Here is a 24,735-nt window from a genome sequence, read left to right as displayed (position 1 = left end):
GATCTCGGTTAGCGACTTTGGAATCTCCCACTTAGAGATAGCTTCAATCTTAGCGGGATCGACTTGAATACCGTTTACGTTGATGATGTGTCCAATAAATTGTACCTCGTGTAACCAAAATTCACATTTTCAGAATTTAGCATACAACTTCTCGGTTCTAAGAATTTCAAGCAATGTTCGAAGATGGACTTCATGATCGGCCTTGGACTTAGAATAAATAAGTATGTCGTCGATGAATACGATAACAAATTTATCTAAGTAAGGCTTGCAGATTCGATTCATCATGTCCATGAACGCGGCTGGCGCATTAGCTAGTCCAAACGGCATAACCGTGAACTCATAATGTCCATACCTTGTTCGAAAAGTGGTTTTCGGAATATCCTCGGATTGGACTTTGAGTTGGTGATAGCCGGAACGAAGATCGATTTTAGAAAAGAAGCTAGCACCTTTGAGTTGGTCAAAAAGATCATCGATTCTAGGAAGTGGATATCAGTTTTTGATTGTGACTTTGTTTAACGCTCGATAATCAATACACATACGCATGGATCCATCCTTCTTCCTGACAAATAGGATTGGCGCTCCCCATGGTGATGAACTCGGTCGAATGAAGCCTTTCTCGAGAAGCTCATCGACTTGTTTCTTTAACTCCTTCATCTCAGTTGGCTCTAAGCAATACGGAGCTTTGGCGATCGGAGCGGTACCGGGAATAAGATCGATCCTAAATTTTACTTCACGATCGGGAGGGATTCCGGGAACTTCATCAGGAAAAACATCGAAAAAGTCAGAGACTATAGGTACGTCTTTTATCTCCATTGGCTTTGATTCTTCAATGACGTAGGCCATGAATTCTAAGCCTCCTTGATTTAAACATTTGTCAGCCCTAATAATGGAAATTATGCTAACTTGACCAGCGTCTTTATCCCCTTCAATTCGAATCGTTCGTTTATCGGGGGCTTGAAGTTCAACGGTTTTGCTATTGTAGATGATACGTGCATGGTTATCGGATAACCAATCCATACCAAGTACAATATCAAAACCAGCAAGTGCCATTGGTAAGAGTTGGATAGGCAAAATATAATCAGCTAAATGAATTTTTCCGTTTTCAAGGGCTTCGGAGATCTTAACGATTTCGCCACTAGCAGTCTCGACGCTTAGAGTTTTATCTAACTTTATTAAAGGTTCGTTTAATAGACTACAAAAGCTATAATCTATAAAACTCAAATTGGCACCCTAATCAAATAAAACTCTAGCATAGGTGTCTTTGACTAGAAACGTACCGGTAATGGTTTCCGGCATGTCCGCGGCTTTCTTTGTGTCGAGTACGAAGACTCGCGCGTTTCCCTTCTTGTCTTTTCCACTTCCACCCGCACCACCAGTTGCGGGTTTGTTCTTTGGGCATTCAAAGCTCAAGTTCCCCATCTCCTTACAATTGTAACATGTCATCTTCTTTTTCCAGCAGTCAGCAGCATCATGAACCGGTCGTTGACATGTTTCACACACTTTTGAAGGCGGAGCGAAGTTACATCTACCTCTATGATACCTTTTACAGGTTTTGCACGGCATGGCGTTTGAATTGAATCGATTTTGGTTTACACCCTTGCCTTTGAATCAATTGTTTCCTCTAGTCCTTCTCTGGTCATTGGTTGACACAACTTTCTTATCCTCTTGCTTGTTGCGGACCATGCCGCCCATCAAATAACCAGCTAAATCCATTGCGGAGTTAGCGGTTTGTGGTAAGTGTGACCTCACCATGTCACGGATTTCCCACGGCAGTCCCCAAATATACCTTGTAACCTTGCTGGATTCAGGATTTACCAGCTGGGGAACTAAACGACAATATTCGTGAAACTTGGTGTTATATTCACGAACATTCGTCCCCAGAACCTTAAGATTTAGAAATTTAGTTTGGATTTGGTCGGTTTCATGCATGGGACAAAACTTTCCCATCAACAGAGTCTTGAACTCATCCCAGCTTAATTTGTACATCACCTCTCTCCCTTTGCTCATCAACATTGTATTCCACCACTCGAGTGCTTCTCCTTTGAACATAAGGGCAGAGTATTGAATCTTTTCTTCATTGGTACACTTGCTCATTAACAAAATCGTCTCCATCTCCTCAAGCCACCTCACGGTCGTGATGGCTCCTTTGTCACCATGGAACTCTTTCGGTCCATAGTATTTGAAGTCTTTGAACGAACACCCACTAATCTTAAGTTTCTTGAATTCTTGTCTAACTCCTCCATCGGCGTTAGACTCATGAACACTTTCCTCGACTCGAGACGGGTTCGTACGAGACTTAACGGACTTTTGGGAAGGATTAACGGAATGAGAATGTTTTGAATTTTTCGATTGAGACCTAGCCATGGACTCTTCTCTAACTGCATCCTTAATCATCTTTTGTATTTTATTCATAATTTTTTTTGGGAATTTCTTCTTCTTGATTACCCACGGGGTCTTTCCCCTTTTCTTTTCGTATTTCTTTCTCTTTTTCTTTTCTAACATTTTCGTTGTTGTTACTTTGTTCAGACATTTTATCCTTTTCTTTTCGATTTATATCTGACATTCAACAAATTTTTTCTTTCTTAATACAACATTTTATTCATAACAATATATATCATAATTGATATATATTTTTATTGTTCAACACAAAGATATATATATATATATATATATATATATATATATATATCGTGTCACACGATATATATATTTATAGACCTATCTTTATATAAGAATGTCTCAGCGTTCTTTATTATACATATAACACATACAACTATTTTACACACATACTTCCATCTTGTCTCCTTCTCCATCACCTCAATCCTTCATAAACTTTTTCACCACCTTAGTCAGCTTGTTACACTTGTGAAGAAGCTTTTCTCTCATCTTCTTCTTTTTCTTTCCTTCATCAGCCATCTTCTTTCTCCAATCGTCTGTTTCATGCAGAGCGCGGTCCAAGTGTTCTTCATACGATTGTGGGACCTCGTTGGGGTATCCATATTGTGGAGGTGGGTCGCAGTAACCCAATGTCACCATTTCGTAGTGATTCCTCGGTTCTGGATACGGAACGTCGGTCATGTCGGATGAAAGGTAGAAGAAGCTTCAGCAGCTTTGTTCAAATCTCGGATCTCATTTGCTTGCTCTTCTATTGATGGAATCTCCCCTTGGAATGGTGGGAAGCTTGATAAATCTTGGTTCTTGAGAGCTTCGAGATATTGGACATATGGATCCACAGAATCGTAGCTCGGGTTTTGGGAAGTGAGTGATCCATCCATTGATGTTGATATCTCATTGGGGTTATTGGGATGCTCTTCTTCCGGATCAAACTCCTCTTCTTCAGGGCCCTCCTCCTCTTCTGGTTCCTCTTCTTCCATAGGTTTTTCCTCTTCTTCGGGTTCTTTCTCTTCCATATGTTGGGTGGTCTCATTGATCATAGGGGGCATTTTGAAACTTTCATAGGGAATCATCACCCTTATTCTTGGTTTGCGGGATGACCCTTCACTATGAGTGGGTTGAGAATTGACTTCGTTAATAGTGGAACTTCCGGTATGCCATCATCGTTGATCAGAGTGGCATTGCATCCAATCGGAGGATGGGGATCTTGGTTCTTCCTTGATGGGTAAGTTGGAAAGGAAGGCATAGGATGGGTGAGGATTTGGTGGTAGGTATCCGGTTGGATAGTACTGCGGTATCTCCGATGGGTGGTATATGGGAATCTCCGATGGATGGTACGTCGGTACTTCAGAGGGTTGGTACATGGGTATTGTTGGTGGATGGTAATTTGAGTGCCTTGGTGGTTCAATTCTTTGTTTCGGTGGACTATCGGGAATGTTTATAGGATAGTGTCTGCTTCCGGGGTAGTACACAGGTTTTGTTAAATCATGCTCTACATCTTGGTCAAAGTAAGCTTCATAATAACCATCACTCATATTGACACACCCTCAAATGTCGACTAACGGAGTCTAACCACGAGGCGTGTGACATACCAGGATCTAGCTCATTTGTTATACCAAACATTCAATTCAAATATTTAAAACATTATTTAAGTATCATTCAAACATGAGAAAAACCAAACCAAACCAAACCAAAGAGTTCAAAGTTTTGCGGAAGCGTAAAGTAAATGCTTTAAAATAATAAACCATGTGCTCAAACATGCACAACCCATCAAATGAATACAACGTGAAATAAAAGTTCATGCGACAACTGTGACTCCAAACATATGCAATGCAACCTGCTCCTTAGCACATTTAGCAACCTGGACAAGTATTAATACTCAAGGGTCAACACGAGGTTGGTGAGTTCAAAAGTTGTAGTAAAAAGTAGTATAAATAGTATATGTAGTTTACGTAGCATAAGTAGTATATGTGTAGTAGATTTAGCATCTTTCAAATATACCAGGGTAGCTAACCCATTTACAAGCTACTAGACGTTTGAACCGAAGCTAACTGTATGTATGCCTTCTTACCATGTCTATCACCAACACTGGCGTATAAAAGTTAGGTAAATATAACACCCGTTTTACGACATCACAGCCGTGCTAGCGCAACTAGCCCGGGTGGGGTTTGTCAAACCCAGTAGTACTACTCCATATAACCCCGCGATCCCATCCTATCGGTTCAAGGTAACGTAAGGACTTTAAGTGATATAAGGGCATCTAGTATAAACTTGTGATATATAAGAAATTACATAAATCCAAAATAAGTTGTTGCGTTTTCCTCCAGAAAACCAGTATGTCAGTGCGTCAGTGTTTTCAATCTAGAAAACATGTATAGGCAAATGTTTTGTGTTTTCAATCCAGAAAACAAGTATACGAAAAAGTTTAGTGTTTTCAATCCAGAAAACATGTATATGAAAATAGTTTAGTGTTTTCAATCCAGAAAACATGTACACGAAAATAATTTAGTGTTTTCTCTCCAGAAAACAAATAGGAAAAAAAGCATGAACTCACCTGGCGTCGCGTGTAATATACTTTTCTCAAAACCAAAAGGATGCACTTGACTCGCTAACCGTTACCTAGTACAAGTGTTTAAGTTATGAGAACGTGTTCAACAACACATGACTCTTAAACCCAAGTATGGGCTCACACACAAACACAAACTTGACACGATGACTCTTTGGTGATCATAAGTAATTTCAACTGTACCAAAAAGTCTTAACATGTATTCACACATCATATCATGGCAAATAAGCCAAATATTCATCATACAACTCAACTTATGATCATTTAGTTCACGAGACAGATTATGACATGTACAAACAGATTTTATTCAATAAGTAAAACTTAAGGATAAATTGTACAAAATTTACCACAGTAGCATATAAGGAGTAGGTTTCTCAAGCAATTTTTTAGTATATTTTCTCATGCATACAAAACTCACAATAATTCAATCATTGCAGATAGGTACAAGCAGTTCAGCAGATTGCGCAACAAAAATTTGTTTCATGGTTCTCTCAACTCATTTATCCAAATTGTGCAAGGCCAATTGGGTTGTCTTTTAGACTCATAATTCTAAGTTCCAGAAGTGGAACCAACTCATTTTGCTTTGTTAATCTCAAGTAATGATGTCGGGAAAACATACCAGAATTTGAATCCCCGCATCAACTTTGACACATGTTTTTGTAAAATCATAAAAACTATTAAAACCTTGTCCAAATATTACAAAATTTACCTTTCTGGAAACTAGACTCAGAATACTAATCCTAGAATCAATAATCGATCAAGAATCATCGTTTAACATCAAGTTACAAACCAAACAATAAACAAGAACGAATCTGTCAGCTAACTATTGTCATCAAAACTCAAACCCTAACATGTTTATGTCATCTCTAGGGTTTTAATTCATCAATTAACATCATAATCATCGATATTACAGATATTTAACATCTAGGGTTTCACAATAACTTATTAAATATATAAAACTAAACAAAATTTAAAGATCAATCTTACTGTTATGCATGTAGAATTGATGGATGATCAAGAAACACCGTCAATTGCATTTAGTTGGCTTGATTAAAGATGATGAAGGTTGGGTTGGGGTTTCACGATCGTAATCAGCTGGTTAGGAGGAATTAGGGTTTAGGTTATTTTATTTAATATAAATATAATCTAAATTACAAGAATGGTCCGTGTTGAATCAATTTTTGACTTAAACGAACTTTTTAACAACGAACCGGGTTATAACGAAACGTTATGACTAAAACGTTAGTCCAAGTTTATAAAAGTTAACTCTCGTTGTTATGTTGTAAATAATACTTCATAAAAACTTAAAACGTAGAAGTTACGCGCCATTGATCGAAATTTCACACAAGAAGCTACGAACTAAGCACATAATCATTTAACGTGTAATTTCATATAGATAACATTATAAACACATACTTGATATATTACTTTTACATGACAACTGAAAGCAGGTTAAGCGAGCATAATATACTAAATCATGTAACACAAAAACTCATCTTGCACATAATAATTATATCCGAGTTATTTAAACATATCTGATTCAACATTAATCACCAACGCATACCGACAGACTCATGTGGATGACTCGGGTAAATGTTATGCATGACGTGTAAGATAACGAAGTTCGGGTTAACGGTGTTGATGTGAAAGTGCAGGGTGTCACACATATTGTCTTCGGGAAAATGTTCAGTGATTCCCGCCTCTTTAGCCTGGCGCAAAAAGTTCTCCATGTAAGCTTTGAATGACATCTAATCATTTTGGTGGTTTAGAATGTGGAGGGAAAGAAAAGGTTACCAGCCTATCTTATCCTTAAAACAAATAATTAATTATTTCCTATACTTGGATCGAAGCTTGGGTATTGTTTTATGATACCCAATTCGCTAAGATAGATGGCTCTGATACCAACCTGTCACACCCCCATCTTTGGCCTAGGAGTGTGACCAATAGTTGGTACCACAATTGTAAAAAATCAGAGTAACGGGTTATTAGCGGAAGTCTTTATAAAACATATGGATTAAAGTTATAATATTACAAAAGACGGGATTATAAAAGATTCCCGTTTAAGTTCAAAAGATTACTTGTTTTATCATTACAAAACCACCATTTATATATTCAAGTTTATACAAAACAAATCCGAGCCATCGGATATAAATAGCACTTCGATACTCCAAGTGCTAATCTTGGTCACCTGCAAAATGTAAATAAAATACGTCAGCAACGAATGCTGGTGAACACGCTGACGCTAAAATATTTTCTTTTACTTTATTACCCCTCGAGACTACGCCTGCCTCGACCCATCAAGGCTTAGGAATAACAAAGTTAAAACAACACATTTATAAACTTGAGTCTCTACACTAGGTCACCTCAGCAAACACCGCAACGTTCGACTTAGTTAAGTACCCGTACATATACACAATGGTCGTGCTTCCCGTGGGAAAGCGTCCTACGACCAAGTGTGGTGCGGTGTGCCCACCGCGTACTACCTTATATGTAAGGATCCAGACTGTGACACTCGTCAATTTCAGGTTAACTCTGTTAATTCAAACTCCGTCAATTCAAACTTAAGATCACTTGATCTATAACGCACATCTCATTAGATTTAACCTTGGGTTTTAAATGACGCTTGACAATCACTGCATATGTAGTCTTTCGGGATTGCACCGAAACGCAAACGAGTTGACGCAAACCATTGGTGAATAAACGACAACATCAAAACAATAATTATTTGATAATTATGTGTTAGGCTTATGTGTTATTTGATAATATTGTATAGAACATTAACTCAAGATGCAAACAAGTTACTTTATGCTAGAAAAGTAATATTTAAAAGTTGAGGGGCCTTTGTGTAATATCATTATTATTAAATAATATTAACAAAACCCTAACTCCCTCTCCCTATAACCCGATCGGCCCCCCTCACCCCCTTGCGACGGCAGCCATCACCAACACCATATCATCTCCGTTTTGACCTTGTTTTTCATAATCGGAGCATCCCGCACTTGTTTCTAGTCATCCCTCACCTTCCTCTTGGTTGTTTCTGCGTTTTTAAGGTATAAATATGAAACCCTAATTCTTGAATATCATGTGTTAAGTGTTCTTATGCTTTGTATGGATTAGATGATGCTTGATTATGTTTCAGTTATTGATTTAAATGATCATGTGTGATTTTGAACGGTGAAAGATTTTTAGATCATTGATTGTTCGTAAACCCTAGAGGGTTTACTACTGATTTCTATGGATAATTATGTTTATTGCATGTTTGGGGATATGTCGTATGCTTAGGATGCATGCTAGATGTTGTGTGTGCTTGCTGAATTTTGACAGCAGAGATAGTTAAACTTGAACGAGGTGTAACTTATTAAATATAAAACCAAACTGGATTAATTATGAGTCCAAAAGGTAGTGCTCTGAGTCTAGTTTTCAGAAAACCCAACCACGCCTGATTTGGAGGTGTTTTGGTTGCTCAAACGATTTAAATGTGATTAAAGGTCAAAACTGGTACTGGACAGATTGTAAGTTATGTTTAGACAACTGTAACTGAATATTAATGTGGTAATTGGTAGAGATTGTTAACACTATAGTGTACTAGGTTGAGTCTAGTTTTTATAAAGTCCAAGTTTGTAATTTTTGGACGGGTAAAAGTTAACTTTTATTATTTTACAAAACTGAAGTGCAAGTCTGAATTGTGAGGTCTGCTGTTAGGCTGTTTTGTAATTATCATATCTCATAAACTACAAAACCAAATGGGTTGGTTCCACTTCTGGAAGTTAAAATGTTGAATTAAAAACCTAACCCAATTGGTCTTGCATTAATTGGAATTACCATTTAACGGGAATAACAAATACCATTCTGTTGCGTATGATTTTTGACTGCTGTGAGTTTACTGTAATGTTTTGATCATTGTGAGAAATATATGTGGAATAAAAATACAATAAAAATAGTTCTGGAAACCTAACTCATGTGTGCTTTTATAACGATTTTTATGAATTAATTGATATGTTATGATCTATTGAATAGAGTAATCTTTCAAGTAGAAATCTGTCTTGATAAAACTAGCTGCTGAACTATATGAGAATACATGAAACGTGCTTGTTGCTAGATAATTGCTATGTTTTTGACTAAATTGCCCTTGTGGGGAATAATTGCTAGTAATGTACAACATTAATACTTGACACGTAAGTAGTTGTTCACACATGTAACGTATCACCAATGTGTTTGTTGAGACACACATAATTCACAAACGAAACACGAAACGTATCTTATGCATAGGTATTATGTGCCGAGTCTAGAGACTCAATAATAGTTCCAACACTTAGAAAATCTCATTCTTGTTTTAGAACGCTAGTGAGGATTTTCTGTGACGCACATCTCTTGGTTGACTTGTTTTTGAATTCTTCGCAAACAGTGAGTTTCACGTTCCCCTTTTACTCTTTTAAACGCTTTTTACTTGGGGGAGAATACATACTCCGAAACGCTTTAGATTTTGTTATTAGATTATATATCACTTGTAAAGGCTAAGTGGCAAACGAACCAACTAAAGTCCTTCATAACATCGAACCGTTTAGTATTTGTATAATAGCGAGTCATTGTTGAGTAGTACTACTGGGTTTGACAAACCCCACCCAACGCTAAACTCGACTGGAGGTCGAGTGGGTGTAATCTTGGCTAACACATTTTCCTTGGTCGGGATAGACATGGTGGCAAGGCAATTGATAAACAGTCAGCTTCGGTGTCGAACACTTAGTAATACTTGTTTTATATGCTAGCTACCTATAGATATATAATTGATTTAACATTATCTGGTAACGCAAAACGCAAAACGCAAAACGCAAACGCAAACATTTTCTTTATTTATATATGTGAACTCACCAACCCCGTGTTGACACTTTTAGTATGTTATTCTCAGGTAGCCGAGGCGGGCGCGCGGTATAGGAACATGCATTACATTGAACTCTATCGTTTTTGCAAACTCGTTTTTAAACTGTTATTAATTGGGTTTTAAGTCGTCCTGCGTGACGCAACACTTGGTTTATGATTTTACGCTTCCACACTTATTTACACTTAAATGTTTTCGTGGTTTGAATACTTTACTTATGGTTTGATTATAACTAATGATTCTGATCCTATTAGTTCACACCCTCTGACGGTAAAACTCCGTTAGTGGATTTTAAATTTTAAGTCACAAAAATCAAAAACCTTTATTTTAGACAATTCCTACAATAAAGTTTTATGTAATAGTTATATATGAATGATATTGAAAATAACGTTTTTAAATTAATAAGAATGCTTAATCAATTGATATTGAAATGTAGTTGACTTAGAATAAACGTTGATCCTTTTATATATAACACAAACCGAACTACATCTGGATAATGGGTAAGCGAGCAACAAGCTGCGCCGCTATCTCCTTTTGAATCGCAAAGCCTATTCTACTAAATATAAATCCTTGGTTCCTCAGGCTCTGCGAGTCACTGTGGACCACCTTCTGCACCCGCTCCAAGAAGCGAACCGTCTCGGGAGCTAGGGATCCAAAAGTGTCGAAGGCAAATGGAATGAACACGTGCTGATTCTCCAAACACGATGTCTCATGTTTAGCAACCTTCCTAAACTCCGCTCTCAAAACCGCCTGTCCCGGTACGAAGCCACTGTCTCTCAGCCCCACCAACGGGGACACCCCAGTGAGGTCAACACACGCATGCTTACCCCCTACCCAACCAAACACAAGAACATCCGCAAAACGCAGGGTAAATCTTCCCTCACGCGGATCAGTCAAAAAGTTAACAGGTGCCTCTTTCTTGGCTGAGATCCCGGCACGTCTAAGAACATCCCATAACACATCTCTAACCCAGTCATGACGATACTTGAATCCCGGCAATTCCTTACAGTGGAGGGCATGCTCACCGAATCTATCCAAACAAGCTTTTTTACAAATGGGGCATAATTCATCTGGAGGGAAAAGGGGAATCATAAGCTGGTATTTAAGATTGCTCTGTATTCAACTGCCGACATCCGTTGCCCAAGACCTTCAATGGGCACAACAGTTAAAAAATCCTGGGCATGAGCCCCCTCGAGACAAGCTAAAACTGCCTTTTGTCTCGGGGTCATATCGAATCGCTCCTCCAAATCATGTACGTGTTTACCATAAAGAGCACTCGCCAAGGTTTGTTGAGGTTTCTTGGGGGCGGTCTCCTTATCAGTAAAACCGCATATATCAAGGTTCGGGAGAGTTGTTCCAATATTACCACGTGCAAAAGAGTAGTCAGGATCTACCCCCGTAACACCAGCGTTTCGCAGGACGTGGTCCTGCAATTTCAACGACTGAGACCTGGAAGCCACAAATGCATATGCGGAGACATCCTCAGCCGAGAAAATACCTAAGCCTCCGCAACGCATAGGGAAGGAAGCCAACCTCCACTGGAGGTCCCCAAAATGCGGTCCTCCACACACAAAAATATCTTCAATTGCCCCCCGCAGGCCCGCATCAAAGATTGACACAGCCTCTTTGACATGTTCAGGTTGACAGGTCCGGAGGCCAAACACTAACTTAGCAACCCCCATGCACGAGCGTAACAAAAGGAGCTCACTTTGGGGGTCCCTCAGGTCCGGCAGGCGTTTCATAAGTTCAACCGCCCTCGAAGCTCTTTTAGTTGCCAAATACCGAATAAACCCTTCATCCCGACTAACCGCTCCCCCCAAGAGTTTAACTCACTTAGAATTGATTTTTATTTGTAATTACTAATTATAATTATTAATAAATAATAATTAGTACTTACTAATAATAGAATTTACAACTGTGTGCAAATAAATAATTTGAAACACATTTTGACGTAAATTGTTAGTTAAATTGAGAAAAACATGTTATCAAAATAATTGATAAATTGATGTACTCGAAAATTAAATATTTTTATCTTCATGTACACATGTGGACACAGATTTAAGTTTGTAATTTGTAAGATGAAACAAACAATAATGTTTTCCATATTACTTAATAATTATGTAATGTCAAACAGTATATAGCGTACATCAAACGAAAGATAAGAAGCATTTAAAAAAAAATTGGTAGACATCAAATTTGCTAGAAATGCCTTTTTGAATTTGTCAATTATTTAAATTAGAACATAGAATCATGTGAAATGACAAACTTTATCCAAAATATAACGTTTTTTCTACAAATATTTCATTTGTAAAGAAAATTGTTTTGATACAAATATAGTGATTAACCAATAGAAATATGTCATTTATCCAAAAAGTCTATTGCTTTAATAGTATAGGTAGATATGTATGTTTATTTATACTTTTGTATTTGTTCATAATATATGAATTCATTTTGTTTATAACATATTAATTGTATTAAAGTTGTACTTTTAATTTCAAAAGATTCAATTACCATTTATTTAATATTTGAACAATTTTTAATTACGCATATATATCAAGATTAATGTATACAATTGAAAAAAAGATTATATAATGGAATTGATTTTAAATAAAGTAATGATGTTAATCTGCAGATTGTAGTCACTTTAATAAAATTTTAATTAGGGAAGTCTTCTATGTAATAAAATTAAAATTTACTGGTTTAACTTAAATTATCTCTATATTAGTTTACTTATAATTTAATAATGAAATTAGTAGAATAAAACTTTATTGCTTAAATTTAACTTAATACATTTATACTAAACGGCCTTTGAATCGAAATAAAACAAAAATTTAATTAAAAAATAATTTATAATAAAATATACCTTTATTTATTTATTAATGTTGAAATGAAACTCGTTTTATTTCAATCAATTAACAAAAACATTTATTTGGCTCAGATGTCAGCCATGTGTTTATCAATGACTATTTATTTGAAATTGAAGAATACAAAAATAGTTATATAATGATTACTGTCTGTTTTTTCCTTCCTATATATTTTTATTAATATTTTTGAATAAGTTACTTTTATTTAATAGGAATATTTGTCATTTGCAGTTTGTATGGATTGCTAAATGGTAATGATTTGAAAATTTACAGACCAATTCAATTGAAGTTGTTGTCATCTCTTGAAGAAGAGTTTTTGAAAACATCATATTTCTATAATATTTGCGAGATTTGCACAATAATGTTGGTAACTTACTGGTTATGTTTTTTAAAGTTTCCTATTGACCTCTTATACCCTATTGTATAAAGATTAATTAGTTTATTATCTTTGCCAGCCGAAAAGTATCAATTTGCTCGGAACATATTTGTGTTGGTTGAATATGTTGTCTATATTTATATGGTTTGTTGATATGTTTTTCTACCCGTATGTAACACGAGCTATATCCTAGTTTATCATATACTAAAAGTGCATGTGTGAAAAATACAACATAGTTTACAAATTATACCATAGCAAAAAAGAAATAAAAAAACGTACATCACATAACTAAATCAACATGTATGACCGAAAAGTATGAATAAACACCTTTTAATTTTTTAGTATTTGATATGAAATAACACAATATGAACTTTATATAAACTAAATATTATATGCAGAAAATTTAGAAACATAATTTAATTTTTTTGACATAGCTAAAAGCTACATTGCACATAAAATATGGTACTATTTCATAAGAACTAAAACGTGAATGATAAAACGTATGAATTAAACTCTATGTGTAACGAATACGGACTAAACTAACATGTTTGTAGAAAACTCAAAAAACATAATTCATAATTTCTGTAATAGGTAAAATAAAAAAAAAACATTGCAGAACTAAAACAACAATACTGCAAAAAATATGAACTGAAATACCATGTCCAGTATATCCTATGAGATAACACACTATACCTAGAATTTCATATGAAGTAATCACCACATGTGGAAAATACAGAAACATTAACAATTCGCAATTTTGTCATAGCAAACATTACTATTATTTCATATCAAGAATACTGTATTATAATTGAATCATATGGGTTATCTTATAACATGTGTTTAAAAATGCGAGAAAATGATATACTAAAATATGTATATATTGTTGGACGTAATTTCCAACTTAATAGGCCCATCATATGTAGGTGACCGGGTTGGACCTATTGGACCCATGAGATTCATTAATATGTAATGTGTTTATGGGGTGCAATTAGAGTTTTATTATATTTGGTAACGTCTTGACTGACAAGTTAGGTTAGTCTATATAAACCAAGTCATGGTTAGACATTATAGATGTGATGTGTGAGATGCAACTGAGTCAGAGTTCATCTAAGAGTCACACACGAGATGTAACCGAGTTAGGGTTCATCTACATGCAACCAAGTTAGGGTTCATCAAGAGTCAAACCGAGTTAGGGTTTGAAAATTGTTATCAGTTTTTGGAGTCATATTTTTTGATTAATATAAACGAGAGTTAGTCGTTTAATTCGTGTTTGATTATCAATCCGTGACTTGAATTGGTATCAGAGCCAAGTTCAAGAAATCGATAATCGTGTTAAATTTGATCAGCGGTAAAGCGAATCAACGGTACAGTGATAGGCGACGAACGGTGGCTTGAGGAGGAGCTATCAATCATCATATATCGAAACCAAGTTGGATTTCGTAATTGGGGTCTGTGCGGTGAAGGTTGAGAACTAGCAGGTTCTTTCAAAGCTTAGGCGCGGAAGCAGTTTCTGGCTAGAGATTGAGTTTGCGAGGGAAGTTCCTATGATTTAAAGGTTGTAATCTTTTTTGTTTTGCGATTAAACAAAGAAAAATTAAAGGTTTACATAAAGCCCTTTGGAAGAATTAAGAAAAAGATTGGTAGCCTTCTTTACACTGACTTTTATTGTGAAGGTTTCAAGCTATTGGTGTTTACAAGGAAAAAAGTTTATATTATTACGAGGAATTCAAGAAGGTTTGGATCCATACAATATCACACTATCATTACCTCGGGTCGGGATTGGTTCTTCTTGGTGATTTCGGCTAGAGCGAGAAAGTAGGATGAGAGAGAGCTAAGTCCGTCCCAGTTTTGGGTGGTGTATGGAATGGGTGAATGAATGAAATAAAGGAAAGGAAATGGTTCATATATTATGGGTCATGGGCTCAAGCCCATGGTCTTTCTTACTTGTTAATCCAAGTCCATTACCCAATTACTTAACCCAACACTAGCCCAACTCAATATAACTCATATTAATTTATTAAATGAAACCGAAAACAGGAAACTAAAAATGAGATGTTACAAGTCTTCCCTCCTTAAAGATGTTTCGTTCTCGAAACCTAGCTTATCCCTTGTAAAAGGAATACTTCCCGTATTCACGCACTTTCTTGGATCGTCTTTGCTTTCTAGGTTATCCTTCTTACTCAGGACTTTGCAGTCACCGAGTGGTGTTCATGTGCTTTAGCTATTAAGGTAGCTTGTTCATGAGGCCCTCGATGTACCAAGTCTCATCTCGTCCTTCCAAGGGGCTTCGTTTCGTACTACTTAACACTATTGTCTAATACGATATTTTATCATAACATAAATAATCATTCATCCAATATATTACCCCGTCATAATAAAGCATAATTTTAAACCTTAACACAAAACAAGTTCTTAGGCAGTCATAATTAAAACAAAATAAAACTATTGCATAAGCAATTATTCCTTTATCGAGTGCTCATCTCTGCAGTTTTCCTAAGTCTTTACCATTTCGCACCTCCCGCCTCTGATTTCTTGCAATCCCTAGCCATGTGGTCAGCTTTTATGCATTTAAATCATATCGGACGATCGGGGCATTCTCGAGAGTAATGCCCACTCTTTCCACACCGATAGCACTTGTCCGTCCCAGTCTTGCATTATCCCTGGTGCACTTGCCCCCACTTCTTACATGCATCCTTGTTTCCAACCTTAGTGTCCCTCTCATCAGTTATTGCCATCATCTCGCCAGACCGCTTAGCTGGAGTAGCCAATTTCTTTTCCTTCTTTTCCTCCACCGCATCATCTGCCGCCAAGTCATAATAGACCATTTCTGCGAGTCCCACAGCAGAATCAAATGTACCAGGTCTACTAGCCTTGACCAAAACGCGAACATTCTGCGGCAGTCTTTAATGTAACACTTGATTCGCTTGGCCTCCGTGTTCACCATGTCTGGCACCAACCTTGACATGCGGTTGAATTCAGTGGTGTATTCGCGGTGTGTCATCTTACCCGCATTCAGACTCAAGAACTTCATTTCAGCCCTTTCAACTTCTGCATCCACACAAAACCTCTTCATCACCAATTCCTTCAAGTCATCCCACCTCATAGCTTTGATCTCATCCCGGGTCTTCCTCTGTTCAACATATTCTCACCAGTATATGACTTCATCACCAAATGATTGGGTGGCATAACCCACAGCTTGATCATAACGGCACTCGCTAATTCGAATAACCTTGTCCATGGCAGTTATCCATTGAAGAGTAGCGATTGTGTCTCCTAATCCGATCAGCTTTGGCGGGTCACAACCTATGAATGACTTGTAGTTGCACCCACATCGGCCTCTCTTTTTGTCATAAACCTTCACCGATCGAGCTTCACTCGAGTCACTCTTCTCTCCTTCATCATCTTTCTTACTCTTTTCTCCAGACTTCTCAGTACTTCCCGCATGGCTTCCAACAGACTTTTCAGGATTCCAGTTCTTCACAGCAGCTGCTACTGCTTGAGCAATGGCAGATTGAACAGCAGGGTCACGTTGATACCCATCGTTGTTACTCGGATTTCGACCAGCTGCGCTTCCTTCTTCCATTGTGTTAGCAGCTGATTCTGCAGAAGGTTCTCGGACAATATGTGGCCTACCGCGACGTCCCGTACGACCTTCTTGTCTGACGACCTTTCTTGCTCCAGCCATTTGTATTCTATAAGGAAAAACACAAACGTTATCACTCTAAGAATTATTTAGCACATGATTCGTAATGTAAGTAGTTAATGACAGTGGCCCAGTGTAATTAACTATTTGCATTACTCCTCAGGTTCTACATACTTCCCTTTATGATTTCACTTGTGCTAGTTTCTACTTTTTAACAGTTAATCAATCAAACAATCAATTAATCCTATCCCTAACATACACATATCCTTCCTTTAGCAATTAAGCTAATATTAGCACCCATTATTCAACCATACCAATACCTTTACTGAGCTTGCTTGAGTGACACATGGCTATTTTGAACTGGCATCTTCTTTCTTTTCTTACTTAAATCTCATTCTCTGTTCAAGTCTAAGCATGTAGGATGCTTAATTCTCTCGAACTTATGCTCTGATACCAACTTGTAAGGCTCCGTTCCCGGTGCCCTACTTTAGACGTTGGATTTACTCATAAACACAGTTATAAACATCAGAGTTAAATAAAACTTTCGCAGAATATTAAAACTTTCATAAAACATTACATAATAATTCATAACTTGTCTTAATTAAACATTCTTGCCTTTCAAAATAAACGCCAATTAACATTAAAACAACTTGAGTCTTCAGATGCCAGTCTCTTATTCGCCCACCATATGCCCGCTCAAGTTAGCTGTCCCAATCTACTCACCCGCGTGCATACTAAAAGTCACCTACGCTGAGTGAGTTCTAGTTAATCAGGCGACACACAATACATACACAAATCATACATACATACATACATATCCGAAGATACATATCCATACTTAACCAGTTACCCTTCCAACATACATTCATGCATACATACTATTACTTACCTCAACTTACCGAGAGTGTGTTCATAGTCTGCCGTCTATACCTATACTCAAGGTCATGAACACGTAAAAGGTCCGCAGTCCTTACCTATGTTCACCCTTTCATGGTACGTACAAGGTCCTCAATCCTTCCCTATGCCATCCTACATTAACAACACGTACATGGTCCGCGGTCCTTCCCTATGTTGCAACCTATTTCATAGCATGTACGAGGTCCGCAATCCTCCCCTATGCTACCACAATACTATTACAACACGTATAAGGTCCGCAGTAATTTCCTATGCTGAATCATATCCGAAGTACGTATAAGGCCCACAGTCCTTAACTACATTCTCATCTATCATCTATAACACGTATAAGGCCCGCAATCCTTAACTATGCCATCACATGCCAAGCCTATATCTAATGGAAGTTAGAGGGATTTGTCATCCTAACTTACTACGTCAGAAGTAGAACTCATTTACCGTTCCTGTACCTGCATACACTTACTTTGCATATACAACAATTACATCGTAGCATAAGAATACTCTAGGCGTTTGATATACATCTATTTATACATATCGAATCCCTTGTAACGTTATGTATATTTAAGGTTTTGAGTTCGGTTTAGTTCGTGTTTTTTTAATCTTTTATTAATTTAGGTTTTGAGTCAAGTTTATTATATGTTTATCGTGTTTTAAATCTTTTGGTGTCTTGCATGTTAAGCTCTAATTCTTTCTATCATTTCATGTGAAGTTTATGTTCGTTTTTGCTCGTCAATGGTTACATGATTACATCACTAATGTTTTGTTATGTTCTTTATAGATTTATGGCTTGGCGAAGTAAGGTAAACAAGTTCTAGAAGTTTCTCATCGTTACTTGGAGTTCAAGGAAGAGATCTAACATATTTAAGTAATAAAATAACAAGAAATTTCGTTGCCCCCTCCTGGTACACGCCGCGCCGCGCGACGGGGGAGGCCAAGCCCGGTCGCGCGGCGCCTAGGGCTTCTGATCAGCGAATTTTGCAAGTTAAAGGCCCAGCTCACGTTATATAAATATAATTATAAACCAAGACGAATACACAAGTTGTTCCAGCCGATTTTGAGAGAGAAACCAAGGTTTTGAAGGTGCTTTGAAACTAGGAATCAAAGAGGATCAAGAAAGCTTTTAAGGAGGTGTTCAAGGATCAATCAACAAGGGTTTTATTGCTCTAACTTTCGTTCCTTGTTCATTGTTTATTATCATGTCTTTCTTCTTTGTTTTTAATACTTGTTTAGGATTGTTTTTAATAATGATTCTAGGCTAGACTTCATGTCTACCTAGGTATGATGAACATGGTTTGATTTGATTCTTGCTTTGGATGATTGTTTTGATTATGGTTTTGTTGATTTAATAGTAAAAGACTTGATTTTGCTTTCATGATGCATATGAGTATTTATTGTCTTGATTGACTATTAACTGTTGCTTCACATAGATCTTTTATCTCCTGATTTTGTTCTTTAGATTTAGGGTTTATGTTTAATTATTACTTGGTGTTTTGATTATTGTGATTGAATAGGCCTATTAGATCATAGAAGCTTGTTGATAGTTGATTTAGGATTTTGAATGTTCTGATGAATTCTAATAGCTTTGAGGTGAGGAGTTGTTCATGTGTCTTGGTCAATCGCATTCTAGGTTAGATTAGTGACCGTATTCTTGCTTGGTTATTGTGTTGATCCTTGTTCATGATGTCATAATAAGTTTATCAAGTTATCTAGGGTTTAGTGTTTCGTAAGATTGCTTGCTTTAGATACTATTAATTAACCTTAATTGATGACTGTGAAGAAATCAATCCAACTGATTGCTTAATAATTCAATATTCATTCTTTAGGATTTTACTTGATGCAATTGAGGGTCCTCTAGGGGTTGTTAGATGAATATATTTAGAAATCAGTTTCCATATCATAATTGGTTGTCCATTTCTTGATGATTGTTGATACATGGGATTCTTAGCTATGTAGATTCCTTCTCTTATTGGTTTCGATCTTGTGATTTATTGCATGTTTCTTGTTTACTTGTTTATTTGATTTCTTAGTTTAATATTAGTTTAAAAACACCCTTAAAACATTATAATAAATAGTCGCGTCGTAAGTCGAGTCTAATTAGTTAATTAACGTAATTTATAGAGTCATGTGGGTTCGATATTCCGGACTTACTTAGCTTTAGTACAATTGATCGTTTCACTTGCCGGTGTTTTGTGTAGTTGAGTCTTAAGTCTAGTTTCTATTACTTGTTTAATTTAGTTAATATTTAATTGACTGTTTTCACCACATTAAGTTTTGGCGCCATTGCCGGGGACTCTTGGCAATTACGTTATTTGCGTTAATTGGACTTATTTGATACATACATGCTATTTGTTTATTTTCGTTTGAGTCATAGGAGTCTAATTAAATTAAATTTTAGTTTATTTTTGTTTTAGTTATTATTATTTTTAGTCTACTTAATTGGTCTTTTGCGTGTTTCAGGTTTATGCCACATCTTCGTTCGCAAGGACCACCGTTGGAGAATCTAGAATCTTCTCCGTTGAAGACCGAGGCTAGCTCATCAGCAGAGAAACAACCGTCAGAAGCTGATTCTCTCATCACCACATAGTTCACCACCAGAAAGTCCGAGAAGTCAATCAGACGTTCCAATGGCCAACGATAGAACAATTGCTGCTCAAGCCTTCGATGGTTTAGCCAGAAACCAGTCATGCATCGTCAGTCCCGCAGTCAACAATCCCAACTCGTGGCAAATTCCGTCATACGTCATGAACAACATCGTTTAAACAAATCAGTTTCATGGGCGTGATGACGAGGATGCACCGGCTCACATTAACCGACTTTACCGCGTTTTGAAAACTTTTAATTTACAAGGTGCTACTGAAGATGCTATTTTCTTACATCTATTTCCGTTTTCACTTGCAGGTAAAGCTGCACTCTGGCTTGACACTCAACCACCTGGCACGTTCACTACTTGGGAGGCGTTACGTTCAGCTTTTATTAAGAAGTACTTCTCACCTGCGAAAGCGGCTGTTCTTCGTGATCAAATTCATTCTTTTCACATGGAACCGGGGGAAAAATATTGTCATACTTGGGAGCGTTTTCAGAACATGCTAGCCCATTGCTCACAAAATGGTCTCACACCATTGGCTCTCGTGGAAAAAAATTACAATGGGTTGAACTACGAAACCCAAGTTCGGTTCGAAACGACCGCGGGAGGAAGTTTACTAACAAAGAAGAATGTCACTTAATGTAACGAGATGTTTGAGAGCTTTGCTCATTCCGATTATGCCAAAGACCCACATCGCGGGAATTCCACTCCCGTTACTAGTACATCATTGCCCGCTCGAGGTAATCTGGACACTAGTGTGGCTGCTGCTTTGGAATCACTAACTAGAGAGGTTAAGGAGCTGAAGGCCAAGATGGACATGTGTGAGTTTTGTAGGGATGGACAAGGCACGTTGGAGTGCCCGGTGATGAATCAACATGTCGATTTTGTTGCTGGTCAGAATAGGTTTCCCAACACCTATAATAACAACAGTCAGAGTTGGAACACCTACAAGAACCCGAATCAGAATAATGCTAATTGGCGTCCGTCGGGTGCCCCACCCGGATTTTAAAATTCTTATAATCAAGGACAAGGTCAGTATTTCAATAATAATAACACCGATGGTACTAATGTTCAAAATAATGTGCAGGATTCGAACGGTGGAATTGGGCGTTTGGAAGAGATGATGAAGCAAATCCTGGAGAGAGACCAAGCTACACAAAAGAAGTTTTCCGAGCATGACCACCTTTTTAAGAATCAACAATATGATATTCTTGATATTCAAAGGACTGTTGGTGATATTGTTCGTCGTTTAGAAGAAAGGCCCACAGGTCAGTTTTCGGGTGTCTCTCAAACTAATCCGGCTGCTCAATTGAAAGTCATCTCCACTCGTAGTGGTAGGGTTTTTGGTCCGGAGGTAGTTAGTAGAGAAATTGGGAAAGATGGGGACAATGAGTTGGTAGATGAAGGGAAAGAGGTAGAGGCTCCGGGTAAGTCACAAAGTACAACACCAATCATAGAGCCGCAAGTTGAGAAAAACACCGAAAAGAAGCCGGTTGGAGTCCGGCCACCACCACACACCATTGACCTTGCCTATGTCCCGTATCCCGCTCGTCTAAAGCATCAAAGGTATACGAAAGATTATGGGCATTTTCTCAATATATTTAGCCAATTGAATGTCAACCTCCCGTTCGTCGAAGTTCTCCAGCATATGCCTAAATACGCCAAATTTTTGAAAGACCTTCTTAAAAGAAAGGATAAGTTGGAGGAGATTTCGACTGTTACACTAAATGGAGAGTGTTCCGCGGTGGTTCTTAATAAAGTTCTGGAAAAATTACCCGACCCCGGTGTATTTACCATTCCATGCCTTTTCAGAAGTGACACGACATGTCAAGCATTGGCCGATCTTGGAGCTAGTATAATCCTCATGCCATATTCTTTACATGAAAAGTTGGGCCTAGGAGAGCTCACCCCTACTCGTATGACGTTGTCTTTAGCCGATCGTTCCGTTAAGTATCCGAGGGGTGTCGTGGAGAATTTGGTCGTTAAGATTGGTTTTTCCCGCAGATTTTGTTATTTTAGATATGGAGGCCGACGAGAGAGTTCCTATCATTTTGGACCGTCCATTCTTACGTACCGGTAGGGCGGTCATTGACATCTATTTAAATTTTGATATAGATTTACGTGACTGAAATAAAGCATGTGGAGGCACGAAAGAGCATCGAATTATATAATTACATTTTGAGTCACTTGACAAATAAATAATATTGTAACAACCAACTTGATGTATGAAAAGAATATTGTAATTTTTAAACGACCATAAATTTTATTGTAATACTAGATACACGGGAGAACGCATAAAAAAATATTCTTTGGATCCCATCATCGTATATAAATATGTGTAGCCCAAACTCGAGCATACTCGAAGTGTCTTGGTGTAGTGTCTTCGAGAGACAGATGGATGTTAGCCAGGTGCTTCGTATGAATGGTGGCGATGGAGATTATAGCTATTCCAATAATTCTCTTCTACCGGTATGGCGGTATCATATATACATGAATATATATATTTAGAAACACAAATGTTCCTTTTGCGTTGATTTGTCTTTAATTATATGTGTGATATCCCGTAGCTCAGTAAACTCATTAGTCGCCAATCGTCATGCATGTTCTTGAAAGGCCTACCCCCCCCCCCCTCTCGGTGCGAAACAAATTAAATATAGTTAGCGAGTTGGAGTTTCGTGAATTGCATTTTTTATGTATTTTTTACAATACTAACCTTGTAATTAAAATATGTTAAATAAAATAAAATAATTGACTTTGTGGTTTTCACGTAAACTCACTTCAATATATATTATGTATATGCATGTAATCTATTAATTAAAAGACCGATTTATAATTTTGTTTACATATGATGTGGACAGAGAAAGGTTATATTGATAACAAAACCCATAATCGACGACGCTTTAACCAATCTCTATTATGCTATGAACTTCCCTAAAGCTCTAATCATGGCGGACCTTGGATGCTCATCTGGACCAAACACATTACTCGTGGCATCGGAGCTTGTCAAGGCAATTGACAAGATCCGACTAAAATTAGGTGTTAATGAATCACCCGAAATACAGATCTATTTGAATGACCTCCCGCATAATGATTTCAACACCATTTTTACCTTGGTGTCAAAATTTCAAAAGAATGTTACAAGCCAAATGACACCCCACTCTTCTTCATCGTGTTACATTTACGGTGGCCCTGGATCGTTCTATACTAGGCTTTTTCTTAGTAAAAGCATTCATTTTGTCTACTCTTCCTATAGTCTCATGTGGCTCTCCAAGGTTTCTCTCTCTCTCTCTCTCTCTCTTTACACACACATATATATATATATATATATACATATGTTTTAAATAAAAAACAATTGTTTTGTGAAAAGTGTGAGAAGACTTTAAAATAAAGTATACCACCTAAATAAGACACTATACCATGTAAATAGAAAACTATATAACTTTTAGAAACTACCAATCTCAACCACTAGATCTTAGATCCAAGGGTTCACATCTATTCTTATATTTCTCACAAAACAATTTTTTTACGTTAACCCTACCCTATATAGATATATATGATATGCGTGTCCATGACAATAAACTTATGTACGTTAGAATAAAACTTTAACAAAACAGGTTCCTGAAATGACACATATAAACAAAGGGAACGTATATATGTCAGCAACAAGCCCCCCAAGCGTGATAAAAGCGTATTATGAGCAATTTCAAATGGATTTTTTGACGTTTCTTAAGTGTCGTGCGGAGGAGGTGGTGAGCGGAGGGCGTATGGTTTTGACAATACTAGGGAGGCGAAGCGACAACCCTTGTAGCAAAGAATGTTGTTACGTTTGGGAACTCTTAGCTAATTCTCTAAAAGATATGGTTGGTGAGGTATGAAGTATGGTTAAAACTTTAAATGGTAAATACTTTGAGAAATAAACAAAATATTTAGTTAAAATTGATCTAAAGTTGTTGAAAATTAACAGGGACTTATTGAGGAAGAAAAACTGGATTCATTCAACATTCTACAGTACACTCCAAGTCCTAAAGAAGTCAGTAACATAGTCGAGAAAGAAGGGTCGTTCGCGATTAATTGTCTTGAGGTTTCTGAAGTGAATTGGGATGCAAGCACGGACTGCAATATCCGTTTACCTGAAGAGGTTGCTCAAGAATACAATATGAGAAAATGTATGAGAGCAGTTGCAGAGCCTTTGGTCTTGAGTCACTTTGGCGAGTCGGTTGTTGAGGAGGTTTTTGAGAGGTACAAAAATAATATCAACGTTTCCATGTCCAGAGAGAAGCCCAAGCTCATTAATGTTACCGTGTCGATGACCCGAAAAGGATGATCTTTTTCAGCGTCTGGGATTATGAAACAACTATTTGGATTGCTATGTTAGCTAAGTTTGTATTTGGTTCCTCGTATGCATGGTTTGAATAAGAAGTTTTATCTTCTACCAAATCGAATACACTATAGTTCTGTGTTTCATTGCCTAGTAAACTATTTTAATACATATAAAAAGAAATTAATGTTTTGTCCATCAA

The 24,735-nt window shown here is 37.1% G+C and overlaps 1 pseudogene; it reads left to right on the top strand.

Moving 5' to 3' along the window:
* Window positions 1-23,922: 23,922 nt before the first annotated feature.
* On the top strand, window positions 23,923-24,539 carry LOC143530530 (salicylate carboxymethyltransferase pseudogene; annotated as a pseudogene).
* Window positions 24,540-24,735: the final 196 nt, after the last annotated feature.

The sequence above is a fragment of the Bidens hawaiensis genome, unplaced genomic scaffold, assembly GCF_021521415.1.
Source record: "Bidens hawaiensis isolate Kalapana, Puna unplaced genomic scaffold, B.hawaiensis_p1.1 tig00008947_1, whole genome shotgun sequence".
Taxonomy (NCBI): domain Eukaryota; kingdom Viridiplantae; phylum Streptophyta; class Magnoliopsida; order Asterales; family Asteraceae; genus Bidens; species Bidens hawaiensis.
The sequence above is the reverse complement of the archived record's forward strand: the minus strand, read 5'-3'. Positions and strand labels throughout refer to the sequence as shown.